This window comes from Rattus norvegicus, chromosome 1 (genome assembly GCF_036323735.1).
Source record: "Rattus norvegicus strain BN/NHsdMcwi chromosome 1, GRCr8, whole genome shotgun sequence".
NCBI classification, from domain to species: Eukaryota; Metazoa; Chordata; class Mammalia; order Rodentia; family Muridae; genus Rattus; species Rattus norvegicus.
The window spans coordinates 220,482,071-220,493,754 of NC_086019.1; positions in this window are offsets into that span (position 1 = coordinate 220,482,071).

Below are 11,684 nucleotides of genomic sequence, written 5' to 3' on the forward strand. Positions count from 1 at the left end.
GGCAAGAACTTCAAGTCTCTTTAGAAAGAGATTAAAGAAGATCTCAGAAGATGGAAAGATCTTCCATGATCATGGATTGGCAAGCTTAATATAGTAAAATGGCCATCTTGCTGAAAGCAATCTACAGATTCAATGCAATCCCCATCAAAATCCCAAGTAAGCTCATCACAGAGTTTGAAAGAGCAATTTGCAAACTCATTTGCAAAAGCAAAAATCCCAGGATAGCCAAAACTATCCTCAACAATAAAAGAACTTCTGGGGAAATCACCGTCCCTAACCTCCAACTGTGTTACAGAGCAATACTGACAAAAAAAAATTGTGTGGTATTAGTACAGAGACAGGCAGGTATGTCAATGGAATAAAATCAAAGGCCCAGAAATGACCTACTCACCTATACTCACTTGTTCTTTGACAAAGGAGCTAAAACCAGCCAGTGGGAAAAAAGAGAGCATTTTCAACAAACGGTTCTGGTTCAACTGGTGGAAATCATGTAGAAGAATGAAAATGAATCCATTCTTATGGCTTTGTATAAATACCAAGTCCAACTGGATCTTGGACCTCCACATAAAACCAGATACACTAAAACTAATAGAAGAGAAAGTGGGGAAGAGCCTCAAACACATGGGCACAGAGGAAAGTTTCCTGAACAGAACACCAATGGATTATGCTCTAAAACCAAGAACCTACAAATGGATCTCATAAAACTGCAAAGCTTCTGTAGGTCAAAGGACACTGTCAATAGGACAAAATGGAAACCAATAGATTGGGAAAAATCTTTACCAATACTACATCTGATACAGGGCTAGTATCCAAAATATTCAAAGAACTCCAGAATTTAGACTCCAGGGAATCAAATAACCCTTTTAAAAATTGGGTCCAGAGCTGAACAAAGTATTCTCAACTGCGGAATATCAAATGGCTGAAAAGTACCTAAAGAAATATTCAACATCCTTAATCATCAGGGAAATGCAAATCAAAACAACCTTGAGATTCTACATCACACCAGTCAAAACAGCTAAGATAAAAATCTCAGGTGACAGCAGATGCTTGCAAGGAGGTGGAGAAAGGGGAACACTCCTTCATTGTTGGTGGTATTGCAAGCTGGTACAACCACTCTGGAAATCATTCTGGCAGTTCCTCAGAAAATTGGACATGGTACTACCTGAGGACTCAGCTATACCACTCCTGGGCATATACCTGAAAAATGTTCCACCATGCAACAAGGACACATGCTCCACTGTGTTCACAGTAGCCTTATTTATAATAAGCAGAAGCTGGAAGGAACCCAGATGTCCTTCAACAGAGGAATGGATACAGAAATTGTGATACAGTTATACAATGGAATACTACTCATCTATTAAAAACAATGACTAAATGAAATTCTTAGACAAATGGATGGAACTTGAAAATGTCATCCTGGGGAGGTAACCCAATCAAAAAAAATCATATATGGTGTGTACTCACTGATAAGCAGATATTATGCCAAAAGCTTGGAATAACCAAAATTCCATTCACAAACCATATGAAGCTCAAGAAGAAGGAAGACCAAACTATGGATGCTTTAGACCTTCTCTGAATGGGAAACAAAAACATTCACAGGAGGAAATATGGAGACAATGTGTGGATCAGAGACTTACGGAAAGGCCATCTATAGACTGCCCTACTAGGGGGATCCATCCCATATACAAACATCAAACTCAGAAAATATTGTGGATGCTAATAAGTGCATGCTGACAGGAACCTGATATAGCAGTCTCCTGAGAGGCTTTGCCAGAGATTGACAAATACAGAGGTGGATGCTTGCAGTCAACCATTGTACTGAGAATGGCACCCCCAGTGGAAGAGTTAGGAAAAGGATTGAAGTAGGTGAAAAGGTATGGAACCCATAAGAAGAACAACAATATCAACTAACCAGACCTTCCAGAGATCCCAGGGAATAAACCACCATCACAAGAGAACAAATGAATGGAACTATGGCTCCATCCACATGTGTAGCTTAATGGCCTTGTTGAGCATCAAGAGGAGGAGAGCCTTTGGTCCTGCCAAGGCTCAATACCCCAGTGTAGAGGATTGTCAGGGTGTGGAAGTGGGAGAAAATAGGTAGTTGGGTGAGGGCACATCCTCATAGAAGTGGGGTGGGAGGATAGGTTAGTGGGTTTCTGGAGGGGAAACTGGAAAAGAGGATAACATGTAAAACATAAATAAAAAAAACTAATCCAATAACAAAAAGAAAAAAGAGTAAAGAAGCTGACCATAAATCTAAACCTATAAAGATGAAATATGACTTTAAAGAGGAAATTGATAATTCTCTTAAAGAAATACACAAAAATAAAATTAAGTATGTGAATGAAATGCATAAAAATGATCAAGGCCTAAAAATGAAAATAAAAGCAATAAAACAAAACCCACATACTGAAGGAATCAAGGAAACTGAAAATCTACGGAAGATAACAAGCATATAAGCATCGTCAAGAAAATATAAGAGATGGAAGAGAGAATCTCAGGCATAAAAGATACAATAGAAGAAATTGATATTTCAATCAATAATTACTGGATCAGGGAGGAAATCAAGAAAGAAATGGAAGAGTTTTAGAATTAAAAAAAAATTAAGACACAACACATTCAAACTTATGGAGCCAGTGTTAGAGGAAAGTTCATAGCACTAAGGGCCTTTGTAAGGAAATGGAAGATATCTCATACTAGCAATTTAACAGCATACATGAAAGCTCTAAAACAAAGAGAAGCAAACCTACATCAAGTGACTAAATGTCAGAAAAGAGTCAAATGTGGGTTGAGAATGATAAATTAGAAACAAAGAGAATACAAAGAATCAACAAAACCAAAAGCTGCTTCTTTGAGAAAATCCATAAGATAGACAAAATCCTCAGCTAAACAAAAAGGCAAAGAGACAGCATTCCAATTAACAAAATCAGAAAGAAAAGAAAGACAAAACAACACACACTGAGGAAAAAATCCAAAGTATCATTAGTTACTACTTCAAAATCTGTACTCCACAAAGTGTAAAATGGAATGGAATGTATCATTTTCTAGTTAGATACCATTTTGCAATGTTAAGATCAGAAAAAGCATTTAGATAGTTCTATAACCACTATGGATATAGAAGCAGTCATTAAAAATCTTCTAATCAGAAAAATTCCAATTCCAGATGGTTTAAGCCCAGAATTCTAACAGACTTTAGAGGAAGAACTAATACCAACATCGCTCAAATTGTTTCACAAATAAAAGTAGAAGATTGCTAAACCCGTTCTGTGAAGCCACAGTTACCCCAAAACCAAAACCGCACAGAGGCTCAACACAAAAGTGAATTTCAGACCAGTTTCCTTATGAACATCATTGCAAATAAACTCAATAAAATACACTCAAACTGAATTCAAGAACACAATAAAATGTCATCCACTTTGACAAAGAAAGCTTCACTAAAGTGATGCAGGAACGGTCTAATATATGAAAACTCCACCAACACAATTCACCATGTAAACAAACTGAAAGAAAAACCTACATGATCGTGCCATTAGATACTAAAAAATCATTTCAGGAGATCCAAAACCCCTTCTTGTAAAGGATTTGAAGAGATTAGGGGTTCAAGATGGATATCTAAAAATCATAAGAGCATTACACAGCAAACCAATAGCCAACATCAAATTAAATCAAAAGAAACTTAAAGCAATGCTACTAAAATCAAAGACAAGGCTACCCAAACTCTTTTTGTTTATTTAACTAGTGTATGAAGTTGTATCTAGACAACTAAAGGAGATCAAGGGTATACAAATTGGAAAGGAAGAAGTCAAAGTATCACTATTCACAAATGATATGATATTATACATAAATGACCCCTAAAATTCTACCAGAGAACTCCTACACCTTAAAAACACCTTAAGCAAAGTGACTAGATATAAAATTTACTAAAAATAAAAAGTAAACTTCTTTTATACAAATGATTGTCAGACTAAGAACAAAATTAGGAAAACAACACCTTTCATAGTGGCCACAAATAATAGAAGCTATCTTTGTGTAACTCTAATCAAGCACATAAAAAAACCTGTATGACAAAAATGTCAAGAGTCTAAACAAAGAAACTGAACAAGATATCAGAAAATGGAAAGATCTCCAATGCTCCTTGATCAATAATATTAAAATAGTAAAAATTGCCACCTTACTAAAAGCAATCTAAAGATTCATTGCAATTCCCTTCAAAATTCTAATAAAATTCTTTACAAACGTTGGAAGAGCAATTCTCTGTTTCCTATGGAAAAACAAAAAACCAGGAGTAGCTAAAACTCTTCTGTAAAATAAAATAAATGCTCACAATATCACACTGTACTACAAAGTAATAGTGATTTAAAAAAAACTTGCATTCTGTTAGTATAAGAACAGAGAAATTGATCAATGGAATAGAATTGAAGACACAGATATAAACCCATATACCTATGGACACTCGATATTTGACAAAGAACCTAAAAAAAACTAACAATGGAAAAATGACAGCATCTTCAGCAAATGGTGCTTGTCTAACTCAATATCTTCACGTAGAAGAATGCAAATAGATCCATGTCTATCGGCCCTGCACAAAACTCAAGATAAAGTGGACTATAAATCTCAACATAAAACTAGACACATTAAGTGTAATAAGAAAAGAAATTGGGAAACCATCTCGAACACATCAGTAAAGGAAACAAATTCCTGAATGGAACATCAATATCTTAGTCTCTAAGTTCAACAACTAATAAATGTGACCTCATGAAGCTGACAAGCTTTGCAAGGATAAGAACATCATCAGTAGGACAAAATGGTAGATTACAGAATGGGAAAAGGTATTACCTCTACAGTGACAGAGAGCTAGTATTCACAATATGTAAAGAACTGAATCAACTGGGCATCACCAAATTAAAAATTCCAGTTGAAAAAAAATGGTCTACAGAGTTAAAAAGAAAATTCTCAACAAAGGAATCTCTGATGACTGAGAAGGACTTAAAGAAATGTTCAATCCATTCTGATGAATATAAAAAGGAAGCACAGAGTTATTTGAATTGCCTTTCCATAATGCAGCAACTTTTCACTGGAAACAACAGAAGTAAGACCAATATTGTATCAGAGAACCAGAATTCTTTGAAATTCTATCACACTTTCTCAAATCCCAGCCAGTTCCTTCGATTCCCTGAATGTCAGTTTTGTGTATTATAATACAGTCTGAATACTATCCAATCCATAGGAATCTTCTGAGGATGAAATAACAAAAACAAAAAAGAGATCCCTCCCTTTTCCAAACCATAAATTATTCACATTCCCTTATTTTAGACTATTGAATACCTATTATCTCACCAGATCCTCATACAGCACACTTTAGGAGGAAGAGAATAAGACAAAAGATCTCACCCGATATGCATATGAGCTATGAGAACTAGGAAGAAAAAGCCAGAAGTTCTGAGAGACTAACCTCAGAGACTATTCCCCAAATGCCAAATAGATACGCATGTACTGTCAGAAGTAGCAGGGAGATGTGAAATTTTGAGATCGTGTATATCTTTTTCACTATACAAACATATAAGTCATGGGTAGTAGCAAATTACATTTGAACATATGCTGAGCTCAAATTTCTCTCCCATTTTGCCTCTGTATCCTATTCACCTGCCCCATCTGGTCACATTATATGTGCATTAGAATGTTGAAACACAAAAGAGCTTCTGAGGGTGTTGTTCCACCTTCCTGCCTTCAGACGGTGAAGTACATTACCACCTCTCCTGAGGTTTTGTGATGAAGATTATCTTGTCCAGATACAATCAACCAATGGGAATGTCTGGAAGAACCATACTCCAGGTCTCTTGCAGCCCAAGACATTTTTCAACTGCTTAGCTGTGACACTTTTCAGAGTTGTAGAAGAGTGCCTCTTATCCCAGGGCTATCAACATCCCTACTATGCAGAAAATGGAAGAAGCAGATAATTTCATTCTGTAAGGGGTGGTAGTAAAATAGATTAGAGTGGTGGTGTGAATTTCTACAAATGGCAAGCCAAGTTATGAAATGGGCATCAGCCCCCCTTGGTTCTGCCTTCTGAATCTTTGCTCTCTTTCCTCCTTAGAGTCTCTGTCAAAGCCAACTTTTCCTTAGAGCTTCTGTTAAAGCCAGCACCTATATGACCAATTACTAGAAGGCCCATCTCGTTCTCTATACCTTGGTGTCCAAGTTAAACTCAGAGAGTAGTTTCATGAATTTCAATGATGTGAAATTTGCCTTGCACTCAGACTACAAACTCTAAACTGAAAACAACCTTTTTTCACTAGGCACACTCATAAAACCCCAACAATTCAAAGACAGAAAAATTATTCTCAAAAGAAAGGCTTTATTTTGCAACCTATCTAAAGCCTCTACTTCTCTTTTTAACATTGAGGCCATCATACTGAGTTGTTCCAAATACTCTTAAACTCTACAAGTTTCTCAGCCATTTGACAAAAATCTCAAAACAGCCGTCCACCTTTCTGAATAATTTCACCATTTGTTCTCAGATCTTCTAATACAAAAAAAATAATAACAAAAAGCTGATATAAGAATAGTTATCAGCAATCAATGAGGGCCAAAGACAATAAATACCAGGCATATTGTGAGAAGATCATGTTTAGTTTTGACACTGCTTTAAAAAGGAACAAAATGAAAAGCCTATTTTAGATGAAATGAAAGCAAGACTCAGGTTGTCTAGTACATTTGAAACCTGGGATACAATTACTCTCTCTGAACAACTATAACCAGACTCACCTTCATCAAAACCAAATGTCCCTACCAAATACAGAAGGCTCTGTGAATTTGGAAAGAATCTGGTATCTAACTGGGACTTTGAGGAGAAATAGGTATCTTTGGCATCTGCTGCCCCAGCATAACACAAGCACTTGCTAATAGCTGTGGGACCTCTACCCTATCTTAACCTGGACCCTTCATTCCAGCAAGGCAATTAGAAGACTGAGGCAAGGGGATTGCCCTGAGTAGAGTTTCTAATCAGGCCCTAAGCTCCTAATTAGGATTCTCTCAGCTCTCAGAAAAAAGACACCAGAAAAGTTCCCCTACATTATCAATTTTAATTCTTTTCCAGCCAAACTTTATCCTATTCTCAATCCTCACCAGGATTTATACTCATTTTGAGGAAGAAGGAGATTCTTCTGTGCTTTGTTTTCTGAAGACTTCTTGGCAATCTAAAGTGACTTACTCTGGCTATATATATATATATATATATATATATATATATATATATATATATTATGGTGTTTGGGAAAAACATTATGTAGATATATCTTAAGTCCATCTGATGTTATTGTCAATGAGTTCTGAAAGTCCTGTTTGTCTTTCATCCATATTACTTGTCCATTGGAGAAAGTTGTTGAAATCACCTATTATTGATGAATTGATATTAGTCCGCACCTTTAAATCAGGTAGTATCATTTTTTAAATTGTGAAATCTAGAATTGAATACATAAATGGTTAAATTAGTAATAATAACTTGGTTACCACCTAGAAGAGTGAAGTGTCTCTTTTTTTTTTTTATATTAACTTGAGTATTTCTTATATACATTTCGAGTGTTATTCCCTTTCCCGGTTTCCGGGCAAACATCCCCCTCCCCTTTCCCCTTCCTTATGGGTGTTCCCCTCCCAACCCTCCCCCCATTGCCGCCCTCCCCCAATAGACTAGTTCACTGGGGGTTCAGTCTTAGCAGGACCCAGGGCTTCCCCTTCCACTGGTGCTCTTACTAGGATATTCATTGCTACCTATGGGGTCAGAGTCCAGGGTCAGTCCATGTATAGTCTTTAGGTAGTGGCTTAGTCCCTGGAAGCTCTGGTTGCTTGGCATTGTTGTACTTTTGGGGTCTCGAGCCCCTTCAAGCTCTTCCAGTTCTTTCTCTGATTCCTTCAATAGGGGACCTATTCTCAGTTCAGTGGTTTGCTGCTGGCATTCGCCTCTGTATTTGCTGTATTCTGGCTGTGTCTCTCAGGAGCGATCTACATCCGGCTCCTGTCGGTCTACACTTCTTTGCTTCATCCATCTTGTCTAATTGGGTGGCTGTATATGTATGGGCCACATGTGGGGCAGGCTCTGAATGGGTGTTCCTTCAGTCTCTGTTTTAATCTTTGCCTCTCTATTCCCTGCCAAGGGTATTCTTTTTCCTCATTTAAAGAAGGAGTGAAGCATTCACATTTTGATCATCCGTCTTGAGTTTCGTTTGTTCTAGGGATCTAGGGTAATTCAAGCATTTGGGCTAATAGCCACGTATCAATGAGTGCATACCATGTATGTCTTTCTGTGATTGGGTTAGCTCACTCAGGATGATATTTTCCAGTTCCAACCATTTGCCTACGAATTTCATAAACTCGTTGTTTTTGATAGCTGAGTAATATTCCATTGTGTAGATGTACCACATTTTCTGTATCCATTCCTCTGTTGAAGGGCATCTGGGTTCTTTCCATTTTCTGGCTATTATAAATAAGGCTGCGATGAACATAGTGGAGCACGTGTCTCTTTTATATGTTGAGGCATCTTTTGGGTATATGCCCAAGAGAGGTATAGCTGGATCCTCAGGCAGTTCAATGTCCAATTTTCTGAGGAACCTCCAGACTGATTTCCAGAATGGTTTTACCAGTCTGCAATCCCACCAACAATGGAGGAGTGTTCCTCTTTCTCCACATCCTCGCCAGCATCTGCTGTCACCTGAGTTTTTGATCTTAGCCATTCTCACTGGTGTGAGGTGAAATCTCAGGGTTGTTTTGATTTGCATTTCCCTTATGACTAAAGATGTTGAACATTTCTTTAGGTGTTTCTCAGCCATTCGGCATTCCTCAGCTGTGAATTCTTTGTTTAGCTCTGAACCCCATTTTTTAATAGGGTTATTTGTTTCCCTGCGGTCTAACTTCTTGAGTTCTTTGTATATTTTGGATATAAGGCCTCTATCTGTTGTAGGATTGGTAAAGATCATTTCCCAATCTGTTGGTTGCCGTTTTGTCCTAACCACAGTGTCCTTTGCCTTACAGAAGCTTTGCAGTTTTATGAGATCCCATTTGTCGATTCTTGATCTTAGAGCATAAGCCATTGGTGTTTTCTTCAGGAAATTATTTCCAGTGCCCATGTGTTCCAGATGCTTCCTTAGTTTTTCTTCTATTAGTTTGAGTGTGTCTGGTTTGATGTGGAGGTCCTTGATCCACTTGGACTTAAGCTTTGTACAGGGTGATAAGCATGGATCGATCTGCATTCTTCTACATGTTGCCCTCCAGTTGAACCAGCACCATTTGCTGAAAATGCTATCTTTTTTCCATTGGATGGTTTTGGCTCCTTTGTCAAAAATCAAGTGACCATAGGTGTGTGGGTTCATTTCTGGGTCTTCAATTCTATTCCATTGGTCTATCTGTCTGTCTCTGTACCAATACCATGCAGTTTTTATCACTATTGCTCTGTAATACTGCTTGAGTTCAGGGATAGTGATTCCCCCTGAAGTCCTTTTATTGTTGAGGATAGCTTTAGCTATCCTGGGTTTTTTGTTATTCCAGATGAATTTGCAAATTGTTCTGTCTAACTCTTTGAAGAATTGGATTGGTATTTTGATGGGGATTGCATTGAATCTGTAGATTGCTTTTGGTAAAATGGCCATTTTTACTATATTAATCCTGCCAATCCATGAGCATGGGAGATCTTTCCATCTTCTGAGGTCTTCTTCAATTTCTTTCCTCAGTGTCTTGAAGTTCTTATTGTACAGATCTTTTACTTGCTTGGTTAAAGTCACACCGAGGTACTTTATATTATTTGGGTCTATTATGAAGGGTGTCGTTTCCCTAATTTCTTTCTCGGCTTGTTTCTCTTTTGTATAGAGGAAGGCTACTGATTTATTTGAGTTAATTTTATACCCAGACACTTTGCTGAAGTTGTTTATCAGCTTTAGTAGTTCTCTGGTGGAACTTTTGGGATCACTTAAATATACTATCATGTCATCTGCAAATAGTGATATTTTGACCTCTTCTTTTCCGATCTGTATCCCTTTGATCTCCTTTTGTTGTCTGATTGCTCTGGCTAGAACTTCAAGAACTATATTGAATAAGTAGGGAGAGAGTGGGCAGCCTTGTCTAGTCCCTGATTTCAGTGGGATTGCTTCAAGTTTCTCTCCATTTAGTTTAATGTTAGCAACTGGTTTGCTGTATATGGCTTTTACTATGTTTAGGTATGGGCCTTGAATTCCTATTCTTTCCAGGACTTTTATCATGAAGGGGTGTTGAATTTTGTCAAATGCTTTCTCAGCATCTAATGAAATGATCATGTGGTTCTGTTCTTTCAGTTTGTTTATATAATGGATCACGTTGATGGTTTTCCATATATTAAACCATCCCTGCATGCCTGGGATGAAGCCTACTTGATCATGGTGGATGATTGTTTTGATGTGCTCTTGAATTCGGTTTGCCAGAATTTTATTGAGTATTTTTGCGTCGATATTCATAAGGGAAATTGGTCTGAAGTTCTCTTTCTTTGTTGTGTCTTTGTGTGGTTTAGGTATAAGAGTAATTGTGGCTTCGTAGAAGGAATTCGGTAGGGCTCCATCTGTTTCAATTTTGTGGAATAGTTTGGATAATATTGGTATGAGGTCTTCTATGAAGGTTTGATAGAATTCTGCACTAAACCCGTCTGGACCTGGGCTCTTTTTGGTTGGGAGACCTTTAATGACTGCTTCTATTTCCTTAGGAGTTATGGGGTTGTTTAACTGGTTTACCTGTTCCTGATTTAACTTCGATACCTGGTATCTATCTAGGAAATTGTCCATTTCCTGAAGATTTTCAAATTTTGTTGAATATAGGTTTTTATAGTAAGATCTGATGATTTTTTGTATTTCCTCCGAATCTGTAGTTATGTCTCCCTTTTCATTTCTGATTTTGTTAATTTGGACACACTCTCTGTGTCCTCTCGTTAGTCTGGCTAAGGGTTTATCTATCTTGTTGATTTTCTCAAAGAACCAACTTTTGGTTCTGTTGATTCTTTCTATGGTCCTTTTTGTTTCTACTTGGTTGATTTCAGCTCTGAGTTTGATTATTTCCTGCCTTCTACTCCTCCTGGGTGTATTTGCTTCTTTTTGTTCTAGAGCTTTTAGGTGTGCTGTCAAGCTGCTGACATATGCTCTTTCCTGTTTCTTTCTGCAGGCACTCAGCGCTATGAGTTTTCCTCTTAGCACAGCTTTCATTGTGTCCCATAAGTTTGAGTATGTTGTATCTTCATTTTCATTAAATTCTAAAAAGTTTTTAATTTCTTTCTTTATTTCTTCCTTGACCAGGTTATCATTGAGTAGAGCATTGTTCAGTTTCCACGTATATGTGGGCATTCTTCCCTTATTGTTATTGAAGACCAGTTTTAGGCCGTGGTGGTCCGATAGCACGCATGGGATTATTTCTATCTTTCTGTACCTGTTGAGGCCCGTTTTTTGACCAATTATATGGTCAATTTTGGAGAAAGTACCATGAGGAGCTGAGAAGAAGGTATATCCTTTTGCTTTAGGATAGAATGTTCTATAAATATCCGTTAAGTCCATTTGGCTCATGACTTCTCTTAGTCTGTCGACATCACTGTTTAATTTCTGTTTCCATGATCTGTCCATTGATGAGAGTGGGGTGTTGAAATCTCCCACTATTATTGTGTGAGGTGCAATGTGTGTTTT